Source organism: Marmota marmota, unplaced genomic scaffold (assembly GCF_001458135.2).
Source record: "Marmota marmota marmota unplaced genomic scaffold, marMar, whole genome shotgun sequence".
Classification (NCBI taxonomy): domain Eukaryota; kingdom Metazoa; phylum Chordata; class Mammalia; order Rodentia; family Sciuridae; genus Marmota; species Marmota marmota.
Window position 1 is genome coordinate 12827051 of NW_025999999.1, and position 14026 is coordinate 12841076.

A 14026-nucleotide genomic window follows, 5' to 3' on the forward strand; every position below is an offset into this window, starting at 1 on the left:
CTGGGAGAGCTTGCTCTTGTGTCAGGCAGCTCTCTGCAGCTGAGGCAAACTATGAATGATCTGTAACCAGGTGCTGACTGTGCTTCTGTTGACTAGGCTGTGCATTCTTCCCCAAAGGATTTAGGCAATGCATCTCCCAGTGGGAGCTTCAAGGACACTCTGCCCATTCTGAAATAAACCTGGGGTACCAAGGTGAAGAAGTTGAAGGAAGAGAGATGTCAGTTTGGGAAGAAGAAATAAAATTATGATTTTAAGTAATAGCAACTGTGTGTGTGTGTGTGTGTGTGTGTGTGTGTGTTTGCTTTTAATACTACAAGGCTGATTTTAAGGTGTGTGCTCTTGGAGACTTTTAATACTATAAGACTAATTATAAGGTGTGTGCTCTTGGAGACTATGCAGAGATTTTATCATTTTTTTCAAAGCATTTCTACCCCTGTGCCTTATCTTTCTCAACATGACCTCTTGAAATATAATAGATTTTTCTAATTTTCCTTCAAGAGGCACAATATAGGCTAAGAGGTGCTGTGACTTGCACAAGCCACTCAATTAGTTGACAGTGTCCTTAGGCTGGAACCTCTTACCTGGTCCTATGCTTTTTTCCTAGAACATGATAAATGACAACCTAGCTTGTTGCCATAGCATTTCAGTCCAGTTGCCCTTCCTTGGTGGTGGCATTAAGGTGTGGCTTGAGGCAGAACCACTACCAACTGGTATTTGTGACATCTATTTCAAACCTACCATACCCCCAGGATATCTGGGACACAACCAATTGTGAATCTCCTCCTCTTATTATCTGAACCAACTTCATTTCAACAAACATATCGAGAAGCTAGCACATGAAAGTTATGATTTGTATTTTTTTGTACTTCTCTTGTTTAAGTCTCCCTTCTATCTGCTCCCATGACCACAAGTCTGGCTTTTCTGGGGATGTCCCATTTTGGCTCCTTTCCAGGGATTAGACAGACCTCTTTAACATAGCTGCACAAGTAGAGAGTTCATAATATTTTTGGTAGATCATATTTTGTTTATAGGACACTCATTTCTCTTTGGGATGCCAGACAGAGGGAAAAGAAACAGAGAAGCCAGAGGACAAAGTAGAAAAGGAAAGGAAAAGGAGGATTAAAAGGTAGGTGAGGGCCAGGAGTGCTCAGGAACAACATCCTTAAACAGCTGTGTGAGGGCAGGAGCTCTGTACACCCCATTGCCTCAGTTCCTAGAACATCATCTGACAAGTACCTGTTGAATGAATGAATGGAGTTACAGAGCACAAGTAACTGTCAGTGATTAGGGAAAAGCTATTTTAGCAAAATAACCTATTATTTTAACAATTATAAACATCCTATACAAAATTCACTTTTACTTGAAAAGGATCCAAGATTTGACTTTAAAGACAGAAATAGGTACACAAGGACTTTGGTGATACACAGTCAAACACTGCACAACTTGGGATAAATAAAACTGGAAAGAGTTACAATTGGGGGGTAAGGAGAAGTTCCAGGGTGTGTTTATATATGTACCTAGGAAATTAGATCAGATTCCTTCCGGTTTTCTTCCCTTATCCTCTCCTTCCTCCATAGTGGATCTCACCATCTTGTACATCCAGAAGACACTAGTTAAAAAAAAAAAAAACATGTAAGTGGCAGAAAGATCTGTAGAGTAGAGAGAGAGGAACAAGTAGAGGGAGGAAGGGGAATTACCTGGGACCGAATTAGAGCAAATTTATTCTATGCTTTTCTAACTATGTCAAAATGAATTCTAATGTTATGCAAAACTAAAAAGAACCAATAAAAATGATTTTTTAAAGGGGAAAAAGTAGTTCTGGGATGTTATTGCATTGTACACAGATTATAGATAATAATTATGTACTATATTTCAAAATTCTGGAAGAAAGGTTTTTGAATATTCATGTCATAAAGAAATAATAAATGTCTAAAGTGATAGATGTATTTACCTGATTTAAACATTAAGCAATATATACATGTATCAAAATCACATGGTACCTTATTAACATGTACAATTTTAATGTGTTATGTGTGTTTATGCATAAGTTTAAAAATACCATTTTTAAAAAAGCTGGAAAAGACATAATTCCAGTTATATTTCTGGGAATGCCTTTTCTAATAAATCCTCATTTCCAAGGGCAAGCCTCTCCCAGGGTCCAAAATTTGGATAAAATTTGCATTTCTTTGTGGGTCTTCTATTAAAATAATATGTCTTCCCTTGCCTGTATTTTAATATTTCTATTTATTTCACTTTTAAAACACAGGCAGAAATTTCGAAGAGCAGACTACAAGGAGTTGTTAACATCTTGATGAGAAGTGAAGTCCTGTAGAGTAAATATGACCAACAGTGAATCATTAAACCCAATTTACCCCATCAGGTTGTGTCCTTTAGACCACAGAAGGGCCTGCTCACCCATCACATGGATCTCTCCTGTGAGACACTTCAGTATGAACAGAGGAAACCAAACATTCTATTCACAAAACAAGGAACCCTGAATTGCCATTCCTCATGTCAAATAGCCAATTAGGCTCCTGGAAAGATCTCAGCCCCATGTGCTATGGTAATAAACAAAATAAGCATAAGACATATATTCATGTTCAAATTAACCCTGCTTTAACAACCATGGCTTTTTCTAGGGTCAAATCCAGGGTCACATTCTTCACCATGACTCATAATTACCAAAGCTAGTCTCTGTCCCACTCAAATTAGTGCAATGGCCCTGACCCTCACAGTAGGGTACTAAAAGAATGCACACAACCCTTAGCTTTTTGGAGTTTATATTTTAGGAGGATAAGAGGAGGGAGAAAGATGAAATAGGAAGGAGGAGGAAAGCAAATAATTATGTAATTGGTGACAATATTTTTTAATCAGCCCTAGTTATAGCTTGCTTTAAGCTTCTTTCAATTTGTGACTAATCTAGAGTCTGTTATAGATACCCAGCATTTACAAATGGTAGCTCAATAAATGTATCCTAATATCCTTAGGAAGGTGTTTCTGTTTTTGTTTTGTAGAGAAAAAAATTGAATTTCACAATTGATGATGTAATAACGATAATTACAATGTAATAGAATCTAACACATACAGAATATGTAAAATATGTCAAGCATTTACTCACACTGTTTCATTTAACTTCACTATGATCAAGTTGTGGCACTATTATTATCCTTATTTTACAGTTGAGAAATGAGTGATGAGCAACTCTCCTGAGATTACAGAGTTATGAGTTAGGAGAGTCAGAATAGAGACCCAAGTCAAACCCCCTCCAAGTCTCTGTTCTTAAGCACAAACGAGAAAACCAAAGCCCAGGAGTGTTAGCATGTGCCCTATGATCCACAGTGAACATTGATTTGAACCCACACCTATGTGACCCAACGTCCTTACTCTTTCTGTTAACTATGAAAGATTAATCTACACCAAACCCTAAGGTACATATTGATTCCTGTTTTGATCAATTATACCCTGAGCATCCCCAGTATAGAAGCTTTTGTTTCAAGGAAAGTAGAAAATGGGCATGGCCACCATTTGCCTTGGTCCTCTCCTATGGCACACCCTCTCCTGTAGACTTTCTCAGTCTCAGTGTCTCCTTTCCTCCAAGTTGCACCTCAACTAAACGGCCTTTTCCACTTTAGCATGTGGCTGGGTGCTCCCTACTCTGTATCCTCCAGCCTTCACCAGAACCTAAGACACATTCATCTGTGCTCTCATATGCTGTTCTGGCAAAGTGCCACACCCAAGGACAGCAGAGGACAGGGAGATGAGCTGACAGAAAGTGGCAGCTGACACAATAGGACAAAGATGCATCACATTGACAAGAAGACTGAGGAAAGTCATCTGAGCCAAAGGACAGAGCCTTCCAGAAGCACAAGACGGTGAGGAATGACTCTCACTATGTTGGGCACTATGCCCATTACATCACAAGCTCTATTTTGAACTTATTTATCCATTCTATAAGGTACTACTATCATTTCCTATCTTACAGAAGAAAAAATTATATAGGGTATTAAGTGACTTTTCTATGGCCACACAGTAAGTGAAACCATCATGATTTAAAAGCACATTGCTTTATCATTAAAATGTGGTCTATTTACCAATATTTTTCACATTGAAAATATGACAGAAAGGTCAGAGAGACTGAGGACTGAGTAGGGGTCTCAGCCATTGATAACTAAGAACAGGTGATTCTAAATCATTACCCATGCCAGGATACTTTGGAGAGGAAAGTGAGTACTCTTAATAATGTGCCAAAGTAACAGCAGTAAACTGTAATATATAGGCATCCTATTAAGAGGACACTGGTGACCTTTAAAACATAATAGAACAATGAGGTGGAAATCAGATAGCAGTGGAATAAATAGAAAAGAATAAATAAAGAACAGTAGTACATCTGAGTGGATCATGCTGTTTAAAAACACTACAATACAACAGAGGAACAATACTGAAAGAAATTTAAGACACCAGGTCATGCTTAACTGTGAGCTTAGTGATGACACAGACTGTATGCACCTTATTCATAGTTGCATCCATAATATCTGTGTAGAGCATGACATCTAGAGATGCTCAAATACATAAGTTTCACTGAACAACAGTGAGTTAGAAAGGAAATGTTTTTGTAGAACAAAAGAAAGCTGAGAATCATTGTAGGCAGAGAGGAACCACCCAGTAAAGGTGAGAATTAAAAGAATAATGAGATGATGAATCTCGTTTGAAGAACTGGTGGTAGATGGCCTAAGGTTCAAGCAGAATGGGTACTTGATTTTTAAAGTGAGAAAACTTCCCATCAGTGTTGACGACCAAATGAAGGAAATATATATGCACTGAACATTTTCAAAAAGTATGTACTAAATGTGTACTTTATACCTGGCACTCAACATAGGGACAACCTCAGGGAAGCTGGATCCTTTCCACTGCTAACATCCATACTGCAGTAGTTACATGTGAAGAGTCCAAGCCACATTCCTTAGACTGAGTGCCTAGTGGGTTGGATATCCCCTTCCTGGCATTGACTTTCACGTGCCCTTCAACAATACACTTGCCCTTGCAGAAACAAATGGAAATTGAATTTGGTGACAGGTTCCCTCCCAAAGAAGCCCTCCAAAACTGATACAAATCAGAAAAACAAATTCCATTTTTCATAGGCCTCAATCTACTCCATTTTATAGCTATTCTCTGTTTTGAATCATGTCCTTCCATCATTTTTAAATTTTTTTTTTTTGGTGGGGGGTACCAGGGATGGAACTCAGGAGCACTTTTTAACCACTGAACCACATCCTCAGCCCTGTTTTGCACTTTTTATTTAGAGACAGGGTCTCACTGAGTTGCTTAGCACCTTGCTTTTTGCCAAAGTTGGCTTTGAATTTGCGATCCTCCTGCCTCAGCCTCCAGAGCTGCTTGGATTACCGGTGTGCACCACTGCACCCGACCAAACATTTTTGTTGTTGTTGTTGTTGTTATTAAACAGATCTTACTTCTTGTGAAATCAGTCTCCAAAATCCGATGTCTAATATGGGTGTTTCATAATTTTAGTGACCTGATTTAAGAAAAGTTATTTCCCATATTATGTGCCTTCTTAAATTTGCTTAGGTTTTAAAATCCTTGAATCTAATGCTTATTGCATTAATGTACCTGTAGGGTTCTGGGCTCTATTATTTGCTTGGCAAAACTTTGAACTTCTGAATTTCCATTGATGGCTTAACTATGGAAGAAGAGGAGCATAGGCACACCTCATTGGTACCCATAGATGTCTAATCAAACAATTGGTATTTTCTAATAGGGAGAAAATGAAGGAAGACTTTTCAGGGATAAGTGTCCCAAATAGATTGTGTCCAAGCAAGGAGCCATCAGAACAGTGTCTCTTGCTGCAAAAATATTTTTCTGTGGTGTTTCGAATCAGGCTTCAGCAGCTTATCTATAGATATATAGAACCTGGCTAAGAGAACTGAAGTGAGAAAACCTAGAATATAGCATATATACATATATATATACAAACATATAGCATATATATGTATATGTATATAATTATATATACACACAAATGCATATATACACATACATATATACACAAATATATATGAATGTACATTTTTTTCAATATATAAATTGAATTACAACTTGAACTATGTACACATATAAATATGTAAATTGAAAAAAATGTTTATTTTTCCCTAACCTAGAAAAGCCACTAGTGAAATAGAACCTACAGAGAGAGAAATTTAAAACATTTTCCAGACCCAGAGTCTCTAATTTTTAGTGATATACACAATAAACTTCCATTGAGGAAAGTCGTCATTATATGATTTCACATTTTTAAACATGTTTAACTTGAGGTTTTTTTTTTTTTTTTTTTTTCCTTTTTGCATGAATAGATTGTCACAGCATAGGGGTATGGGAAAGCACGGTGGGAATTGATGGTCCAGGTAGAATCACCACCAGAATTACAAGACAAGAGAGTATGTGACTAGGAAGGATAATATGAAATTGTGTCATCTTAGGGTGAGAACATTATGGAAATACAGGGAGACATCTGGCATCAAAATGTGGCTACTATTAGTTGGCCCTAAGCATAGAAAGTCAGATAAGGAAAGAGAGAAAACTAACATTTACTAAACATCTATTTTATAAAAGGTGCTCTTCATAATGTATTAAATTTACTCTTCATAATATACTTACAAGGTTGTATCTTAAGCCACTGAAATCCTTTTAAGAAATAAAGCAAGTGAGTTTCAGAGAAGCCACTAAATCTACATGCATTATTCAGGGTTCTACAGAGAAATAGAATACAATATGAACAGATACATAGACAGAGATTTATTATGAGGGATTTGATTACACAATTATGAAGGCTGAGAATTTTTTATGGACCTTTTTATTTTTTTTATTTGCTTATATGTGGTGCTGAGAATTGAACCCAGGGGCTCACATATGCTAGGCAAGCAGTCTACCACTGAGCCACAACCCTAGCCCTGAGAGGTCTTCTTGAGTTGGAAGCCCAGACAAACTAGTGGTGGTAAAGTTTCAGTCTAAATCCTCTATCTTGAGAACCAGAGTAACCAATCATGTAAGTGACAGTCTGAAGGTCCAGGAGCCAGGAACACTGGTGTGTAAGGGCAAGAAAAGGTGAGGGTCCAATTCAAAGCAAATTCACGTTTCCTTTTCCTCTTCCTTCTCTCCAGGCCCTCAGTAAACTGGATGATTTCCATCTGCAGAGGGTGAGGGCTGATCTTCTTTACTCAGTCTACAAATTCAAATGCTAATCTCTTCCAGGCACACCTGAAATACTGTTTTAGCAGCTACCTTGGCATCTCTTGGCCCAGTCAAGCTGATACATAAAATGAGCCATCATACTATGCAAAGTGACAAAACTGATAGAAACCGTATTCAAATCCTGTTGTATGATTTCAGAGCCATGCTCTCTCCACAGGGAAATGACATTCAGTTCCCACGTTTAAAAGAAACTTTCCTAGACATGAAGCCCAAAAAGGAGACAGGAGTGATGGAAAAGGCCCAGAATCAATTCAGTGATCAACCTGAGCCTAAAAATTCCCTTAGCAAAGGAAACACTTAGTCTTCCTCCCATGATGTATGGCTATTCCTGCTGGTGGAAGCTAAAGAGTTCACTTTTCAGATTTAAGGAACGGAGGGGTAGGGAAAGAAGCCCAGACACCAATGGAGATGCTGGTAACAGTGACTTGGCCACGGAATGAATCACACTGTTGACCCACTTGGGAACTAAATGCAGGTCTTCAAATCTAATTGGAGTTGCACTTCCACTGAGCTAGTCAAGCAGAATGGCTGAGGCTGGGGTGTTCAAAACCCTTATATGAAGAGGGCAAATAACAATGCAGGACAATCCAGGGGTCAGAGTCATGTTCTTCTCTTGATAAGGAGCTTTTGTTAAGGAAATAGTAGACATTCTATCTAGTGAGTATCTACAGAGTGTTTATAATTGTAGGTCATCCCCACTTCTCTTTTCCTCTATGAAGAGAAGATTCTAGTACCAGGCTTTGTGATATAAGGAATAATTTGGCAGAGTCAGAGAAATTCACCAAGTATTAGGAAGGTAGAGACTTGGAAGAACCAGAGGTGAAAACAAGAGGCGTGACTATTTCCTACTAATGTGACCTGCCTAGAATTGAGGTTGCAGAGGTCTTTTTAACCTAATAAGGAGATGTATGTAGCCACCAAAGACGCAAAATAGACTCAGAAAATTTTGGGCAGCCTGAGCAAAGCATAAAGGATATACCATGGTGACAGAGTACTGTGCTGGAACCCCACCAGGGAGACCCTAGAGAGGTTTTGTAGTAGAAACCAAGTGATTACATCACCTACAACCTAAACTGCCTGACATCATAGCTATGTTTGGGCAGGCACACACCAAAGACAAGTTCTGCAAGAGCGGGGATCCTGTCTGATGCATTTTCCATTTCCCCTGCACGCTATAGAAAGCGTCTCCCTGGCAGAGTCAAAACTCTCATAATGAAATTTACCTCCATTATACTTAGGCCCTGTCTTGGCACAGTGACCTTCTGCATCCCTCCTACTTTGACAACTGAATGGAATCCACAATTCTGGGCTCAGCACTTATGATGAAGAAGCAAATGAGGGTCTTCCCTGGTTTGATTTTTTTTTTTTTTTTAACAGTATGCAGGTCAACTTGATCTCTTGGAAGATGTTCTCTCCTAGTTCTCCCCACTATTCTCTGCTGGACAGGGCACAGAAAGAGGCTACACTCAGCAATGGGAGTTATTTGGAAAATTCCTGTTTGATTTCTTGGTAATTTTCTTTTAGTCTTCAGCAGTTGACATGGCCCATCATGAAGACCTTGAGAGTCAGAGCTAGGTAGTTTTCTTAAGGTCTCCTCAGATGCCTCTTTTCTACCAAAATATCTCTCTTGGCCAGAGACAAGTAGCTTTCACCACTACACATAAACATGTCCCAGCTTCCTCTAACTCTGTGGATAAAGAGAGTGATGTGGAGAGAGAATATTCTAGTCAGAGTCAGGAAAGTTTAATGTCAGTCCTGGTACTCCAACCACTAAATTTTGGAAATACCAGTTTCTTGCCTGTAGAATATCCACCACAATCCCTATTCTGCTGACTTCAGGATTGTACCAAAGATGCAAAATAATTATAAAAAGTGCTTCAGGAATCATTCTGCTTCTAGCTGACATTTATTTGGTACTAACTCCATGTCAGATATCTCTGTAAGCAGGAGTTTCATATTATACCTTAGAGATACACCAGTATTATCCCCACTTTGCAAATAAGAAAACTGAGGTAAGAAAAAAAAATATTCCCTAAAGGTCACATAGTAAATAGTAGCTCAAAGATTGAAATATCCAAGGAGTTAGTTTCAGAGACCAAGGACTTTGCCTATGTGTTCTCTAGCTATTATATTATCATCTGTCATTATTCTGCAAATCTCTCAAGAGAGAATCTTTGGCATGTGCTTCCTACTTCGATCCTAAACATTTATCTCTAGCTACCATAAACAACCTCCACATCGCCAGCAGACTTTTTTAGAAGTACTTTCTTTACTATCTCTACTTGTTTCATGTAGGGTCAGAGAAACACTCATGCTCTATTCTGTTATCAGCTGCACACAAAACACCATGACCTCCCAGACCAAGGCATCTGCACAGGGCTAGGAGAACTAGCTCCATGCAGAATGTTTCCTGCATCCCCAGACACAAGTCTCAGAAAGCTTAGGAAACAGAAGAGACAAAGTCAAAGATGGATGTGAGCACTGGGGTATTTCTTAGGAAAGAGACCAAGCATTATACAGAAAAGGTGATGATTAACTAACACAATCGACTTCTTACTGAACCAAAGTTCCTATTGTGAAATTTTTATTTTGTGTGGCTCTCAAAACTTAAAAAATTTCCATTATAATATTTATGTTTCCTTTACAGGAAAAGTTTTTCTGCTCCCTCATTGAAAAGAGCTTGTTCTCATCAGGCATGGTAGCACATGTCTGTAATCCCAGAGGCTGGGGAAGGCTGAGAAAGGAGGATCTCAAGTTCATAGCCAGCCTCAGCAAAAGCGAGGTGTTAAGCAATTCAGTTAGACTGTGTCTCTAAATAAAATACATAATAGGGTTGGGGATGTGGCTCAGTGGTTGAGTGCCCTGAGTTCAATCCCTGGTACGTACGTACGTACATACATAGATACATAAATAAATAAATAAAAAGAGGTTGGTCTTTCAAAGGTGAATTTTTAATTTTTAAAAATATATTGTTAAAGGTAATTTGTAAACAAGTCAGAGATTTAAGCTTGGTGATGCTGTTCTTCTAAATCAAATTATAACTATGCAAAAACCATATCATTATGCTTGCATTCCTTGTAAACTTCCAATAAAAGAAGCAATGGCTAGGACTAAACTCATTTAATTCAACTCTTTCCAGGACATTCTGAAACTGAGAATCTGAGTAAAACATAAACTTTTCTCTGGAGACTCTGCAAACCCTAAAGGATCATAAAATGTAAAAATACAGTGAGTGATTATAATTGCTGTATTAAAATTCTTCCTGCCTAACTCAGGGTCATTTATGTGCTGTTGAATTAAACACTAAGCTAGTTCTGCATCAAAGGCCTCCAGAGGCTCTTTTTCCTCTTATCAATCTGCTCCCCACAATGAGAAAGAAACCCCAGATATGGAGTTTTCACCCTTGTGAAGCCTCTAGTAAACAGAAGCACCCTCTCAACTAGCTCATCCTCTTCTCAAGAGGGCAGATCTGAACCTGAGCTCTTCATCTCATGTAATCTTCACAACAACCCTCAAAGGTAGGTACAATTCTTAATTCTGTTTTACAAATGAAGGAATTGGAGTTCAGCGAAGCTATTCTATGTGCAAGATTACAGATAGTAACTATTGACATTTCTGCATACTTTTACCACTATTCTACAATTTGTTAGGCATTTAGTTCATCAATTTTATCAGTAAATGGTTAAGTATCTCCTATCTTTCAGACCCTGTGAGATTTCCTGTTTTCATGTACAAAGAGCTAGAATTGTCATTGGGGAGAAGGGGGAATGTTACATGATAATTAAATGAAATTGTTGGTTAAGACTCAAAAAGCAGAGAAAATGCTAAAGAGATTTAGAGGAGCAATCAGGAAAAACTTTAAACCCACATCTGAATCGTAAACTAGACTCAAGAGGAAGGATTTGGAAAGACAAACAGAAGCATAGAGACTTCTAGGAGGAGGATTAGAGGAAAGGAATGTACCTGCTTGCAAGGCGGTTTGGGGGGAATTTTGGAGCTGGATAAGCATCTCCTCTGTTGGAAAGGGTCCTGTACACAGTGCCAGGATAGCAGGAATTTACAGACTCCATCGTTAGTCTTGATCTTGGTTTTCTCATTTGCCACAGGAGGACGTTAGCTACATGACATGTACGGTTCCTTTTGACTCCAAAACTTACTATCTCCAAAACCAATATTGCAGTCAGAGTACAGAACATTCTGACTTGAAAAGAATTTGTTTGCTTTGAACAAGCTATTATTACAACTGGCTTATTCCTTGCTAAGGTGCAATGTTTGGAATGACTCTTAATAGTCACCATAGACTACTTCCATTTTACTGAGCCTACTTTGTGATACTGAGCTGTTCATTGGGAAAGAAGCATTTAGCATAATGGGTGATAGAGAATAGAAGTAGACCAAATGTCCTCAAGAAGGTTTTAATGTACCTAGTGACTGGGGGCCAAATTCAGGTGATGGATTATATCTTTGCGCAAGCTGGTTTTCTTAAAATGCTGCAAAACCAAAACAAACATTTAAAAACTGGGCAATTTCTAATTTAAAACAAAAACCAAAAAATGAACAAAACTAACCTTCTGTTTCTCTGGCTGAAAAGCAGTCATTGAGAAGGGTTGGGAGAACCTTTCATTGGCACTTATTTCATGGGTGGGAGTTTCTACCAGAGGGATAAAAAAATGATTGCCATGAATTCAGTGATTGATGTGTTGAAGAAATGTACCCCCAGATCTGAGCCAGCCCTGTTGTCAAATTCATTTCTTTGACTATAAACTTCACAACAAGGATACCGAAAAAAAATCAAATAAATAATGAGTAACCCCTAGGGGTAGATACTAACTTTAGTATAGTGCTTATTTTTTTCATCCAGAAATTTGGATCATTTATATAAAAGTAAAAAACATCATTTATTTTGACCCACATTTTTATACATAATCTTTCCTCTGTGCTCTTGTAAAATTACATTTTTATTCTGATATCCACGGTCTTTACGAGGCTCAATTGCCTAGTTTATTTCTCTTAACTTAAATGCCAACCCAAGGAAAATCCAAGCAAGAAGCTCTAGGCAATTGGGTGCAGGGGCTCATGCCTGTAATCCCAGTGACTCGAGAGGCAAACACAGGAGAATTACAAGTTAAAGGCCAGTCTCAAAATTTAGTGAGATCCTCAGTAATTTAATGAAATCCAAATTAAAGAAATAAAATAAACTGGGATGTAGCTTAGTGGTAAAGCTCCCCCGAGTTTATTCCCCAGGAAAAAGAAAAATAAAAGATAGAAGGGAAGTTGTAGGTGCCAGACACCTGAAAATTTCTGTTTCTTGGGTTTGACCAATTAAACCAAACTGTGCTCTCAGGCTGCCATAGAAAGTGACACATTTAATAGCCTGGTGAACAAACAGTGGCGTTACCATCACACTTGAGTTACAGTCTGTTTAATCTACAAATCAGCTGCAATTTATAGTTTCTTTTCCAGAGAAAGGGAAACCTTCAGGGTATCATAGAGGAGAAAACTGCTACTGCAAAGAGGAGGTCCCTAGACTTGTTGGGGTGAAGGGAGAGTGACAGAGGCATGACATGATTGCCGTGTGTCCATTTAAGGAGAAACATTTCAGTCTAAGTCTACTCTTCCGAAACGTATTAGATATACAAGCAATTGTTTACAGAGAAAGAATGAAAAAATATCCATCATTTGATGTTGATCTCTAGGGAATCAAATATGTATTGCAAGTCTGAAGTATTACTCCTATTCTTCCCTGTTCTAGTTACAAATATAGCTGAAAACTAGTTCTGAACCTTCCCTCCACCCATAATGGGAAGCTGGGATCATATTCTTGGAAGAAGAAATTAAAATAAAATGAAAATATTAAATAAACGTAACCAAGTTGTTTTTAAGCCCTTAGGTCAAAGTCTTTCTATTAGGATAATCAGCATTGCTGCCATCCTGCTACCACAATTCTGGATGGTGAATAGGTGAATACATTTGATCTGCAGTACATGATTTTCCTTGTGTTTCCAGACTTTTTAGACACTTGCTAGAGTATGTATAGTATTTTTTAAATATTTTTTCCAGATTAACAACCTTGTTTTAACTTAGAAATACCTAAAAGATCAAGATTAAATAAAAATACATTGAGCAGAGTATTTTAAAGCATAACTAGCATGCTATTTAATAATCAGTTTGTCCCATGTTTCCTGGTATTTGGATTTACAGACTAGTTAATCTCTCTTTGTGGGTCTCCTGTGGGAGCAAGAAGCAATAGAGCTGACTTTAATTAGGGGAATGACCAAAGATAGATTTTTTTTTTCATGTTTTAAAGTTTTAGAATTTAAAATGTTTAAATGTTTTAGAATTCAAAGTTTAATGAAAATAAATTAATTGAATAGGTTTATATAATGGGATTAGTATATAGCCATGAAATGGAATAAGTCATGAAATGGAACAAATCTACTTGTAACGATACAGAAAAATTAACCAAATAATGAGAAATCAAGTTGTATAAATATTCAATTTGTATAATCAGACAAAAATAGATATATGAATAAGTCTTAACATATATACTAAAATACTGCAGGTTGAACCATAAATAGAAAAAACCAGGAGGGATACATAAGCTATAGGATAGCTATATAAACATTTTTACAATACATTTCCATATAATTTGTTGTCTCATATTGTTCATATTATTTTTCCTTTCTAACTTTATTTTTAAATTGCATGTCAATTTATTTTTGTTGGATACTTCCATGACACTTGACACATGAAAAACCTCACA

The 14026-nt window shown here is 37.6% G+C and overlaps 1 long non-coding RNA gene across 37 annotated transcripts in view; it reads right to left on the reverse strand.

The window, feature by feature from the left end:
• The window catches only part of LOC107149875, a 528547-nt gene extending 517071 nt beyond the window's left edge, over window positions 1-11476 (reverse strand). For 13 of the 37 annotated variants that reach the window (XR_007349168.1, XR_007349172.1, XR_007349175.1 and 10 more), the window contains exons 1-2: window positions 11227-11475; window positions 1518-1609 (exon numbers count right to left, since the gene is read on the reverse strand). This is a non-coding gene — a long non-coding RNA (uncharacterized LOC107149875). Of the gene's footprint in view, window positions 1-1517; window positions 1610-11226 lie in introns of all 37 variants that reach the window. The other 24 variants (XR_007349166.1, XR_007349156.1, XR_007349143.1 and 21 more) reach the window with 6 other exon arrangements.
• Between the last annotated feature and the right edge of the window lie 2550 nt (window positions 11477-14026).